Raw genomic sequence first — 2,961 nt, 5'->3', positions numbered from 1 at the left:
TCTTTCAAAATAAAACCTCCGAATTTGAGAAATGTGCATTTTCGTTGCGCAGTAACAAATATGGCCAGTAAAAATACAAAGGATTTCACGTCCTGTGTTTGATGTTCAAGTTTTACACAAATTCTGCAGTAACTGATGAAATACCCGTGAAATTTTAAAGGCACGCTTTGCTTGCGCTATGAAACACCTTAATTTTGAAAGCAAAGTCGGTCTTTCTTTGAATTGAGGTCAACTTAACGCTCTCATTGCTGTACGCCGACTGTTCAAGAGGCCCGTCAGTACTCAAGGCAGATTGTGCAATATGTCATTTGCGAGCGCCCTCTAGCGATTAATTGGGGGCTGTAATTTGAAATGGGCTACGTACGTGTCAAGATCATATGGTCAAGACAGCACTCAGTCTCCCTTTACGTCTTATATACTTGATGACATTACCAGTAATACCGCAGATGACTCATCAGCTATAAAGAACAGTGGCATGCATTTTTTTAGTATAATATTATCTTAAATAAGACAGACAGTGCGACCCAGTACATGTTATATTGTCTATGAACCGTAGCCTCTTTCATTTAGAGGCAGACCTATGAGATTAAGTTATTATGATGCAGGCTGCACCACCAGTTTGGGCCTTGAAGCAAACGGCTGCAACACATCTTCGCTACACATGCAGTGTTTGTATGCAGATGATCTCATAACACAGTTTGATTTGGGATGTTATTCGTATTAAATGTCGGTTATTATATTAACAGGTATGCTATTAGTAAAGACTTTAGGAATAAAAGTTGGTTCTTTTCTTCATCTAGATCAAGTTCTTGCTGCATCCTGTTGAGGGCGACAGAATACTAATAATGAGAGCCGAAACCCTTTTGGTACCCTCATTCTAGCTAATAAATCATAAACAATGGACACTGAATTGATTTTTACTTTTTGTCTAGTTAATTTTTTTCCATAAACAGATTATGTGGATTTCATGCACTAAAAGCCAAATTAACTCGTCATATTAACATAAATCTGGAATTACCCTGGATGGGGAATCTTTAAGGAAAACCCTTAAATGAAAAACTCAAGCTGCACACGTCTCAGTCTGTCCTCCAGTCTATCAAATAGTAGGGGAAATATGAGAGATTGAATCCAAGAACTGGATGGCCCTGTCTTTGTGTTGTCTTGTGAAGACTATTTAAAGATTTTTGTAACAGCTCCCAGTTTGGATTCGGGAGACAGACACCCTCTCTATTTTTAAGATCAGGCTTAAAACTTTGCCTTTTGATTAAGCTTATAGTTAGGGTGGGATCACGGGGCCCTAAACCGTCCCTTAGTTATTCTGCAATAGGCTCAGAATGCTGCTTGACTCCATATAATACACTGAGCACTTGTTCTCCACTCACCTCTTTTCACTCTCCATGTGTTTATACACACTGCAGCATGTCTCCCTTTCCTCTTCACTTTATTCTCTTCTCGTTCCCCCCACCCCCAACCCGTCACGACAGATGGCTGCCCCTGCCTGAGCCTGGTTCTGCTGGAGGTTTCTTCCTGTTAAAAGGGAGTTTTTCCTTCCCACTGTCACAAAGTTTCGTTGTTTCATTGTTTCGTTTTGTTTTTTTTCCCCAATACTGTAGGGTCTTTACCTTGCAGTATAAAGCACTTTGAGGTGACTATTGTTGTGAATTATTGCTATATTTAGTTATTGTATTATCAGTATTAGTTACATGGATTGTCAAAAAGCCGTCAGTTACATATTATTACTTCAGAACTTTGTGTCATGTGTAGTTTCTGAAGAGAAATCCGTTGTATATTGCCAACAAATGATTGTCGTTTGCTTTAACAAGGACTATTCAGCATTCAATTTAAAAAGACACTCTGGGTGCTTATTCAAGCTTGAAATCAAGTTTTGCAATCAATATTTTCCCCTTTTAGTTCACTTTCATCTTTAGAGACACAACCAAGACCAAATTTGCTGTGATGAGAACTCATTCTGTATGTTTACATGAGTGTCTTTTGCCCATGGAAGTAACTCCTCCCAGGAAATGTGATGGGAATTAGATAAAAGTGCAGGCTATCTGTCAGTATCTCACAGGATGTGAGGAGAAGTTTCCAGAGACACATTTTTCTTGTGTGAAAGAGATTTGCTGTAAGCTGACTCAAGGAGGATGTCCTCGTTTTTTAGGAGACATTCACTGACCAGGTTTCTGCTGGTGAACAACATTAAACAAAATCACGGGTCAACCATCTACAGCAAACCACCCAAGGAAAAGATCGGGCCAGTGGTAGGACTGATTATCTTTGTACTTGTAAATGTACTTGAACAGGCAGACATCCCTGGATGTCTAAACTGTATAACATCCTGCAACAGAAGCAGGAATTGTAGTAATATTTTGCCTGCACTGACTGAATGCTAAACCTCAAGTAATGCAGTTTTAGGGACTATGCTGTCATAAAAATACAAACAATACAAAAAGTCAGTGTCTATGATTGTTCAAATGGCCCTAATGTGAAGAATTCAAGCGAACTGCATTCCCCAGCCTGCAGAGTGGAAGAGATGTTTTATTCATTTGTTATTTATAAGTCAGTGCGACGCTCTGGCCTCTGTAAAGGGATCCTATGATGGAACTGCAGCATGCCACTATAAATCTGTTAATCTGTCCTAAGGGACATCCATAGGGCCTTTTACAAAGCTCATCCCAGGTTAGGAATACTAGAGTGGAGAGGTACAGAGGGGATATCATGGTAGGAAGATGGGGGGGTGGGATGAAGTTATATCACTCAGTGAGTCACTGAGTGGGACTGAGTGGGACCCTCTGTTGTGTTCACGGGTCTTTAGTCCTCTCCGTTTAACTTAGCTGATGACATAAGATGGTTGTGAGCTCTAAGACGTACCTTAAAACGTGCATTAAATCTTGTCTTTCATGTAATTGGTTATATTCACATCGTCTGTGAATGAAACATTTATGCATATATTTTCTTGGA

This window comes from Archocentrus centrarchus, chromosome 22, assembly GCF_007364275.1.
Source record: "Archocentrus centrarchus isolate MPI-CPG fArcCen1 chromosome 22, fArcCen1, whole genome shotgun sequence".
In the NCBI taxonomy this organism is placed as follows: Eukaryota; Metazoa; Chordata; class Actinopteri; order Cichliformes; family Cichlidae; genus Archocentrus; species Archocentrus centrarchus.
This window is presented reverse-complemented; position numbering follows the sequence as displayed.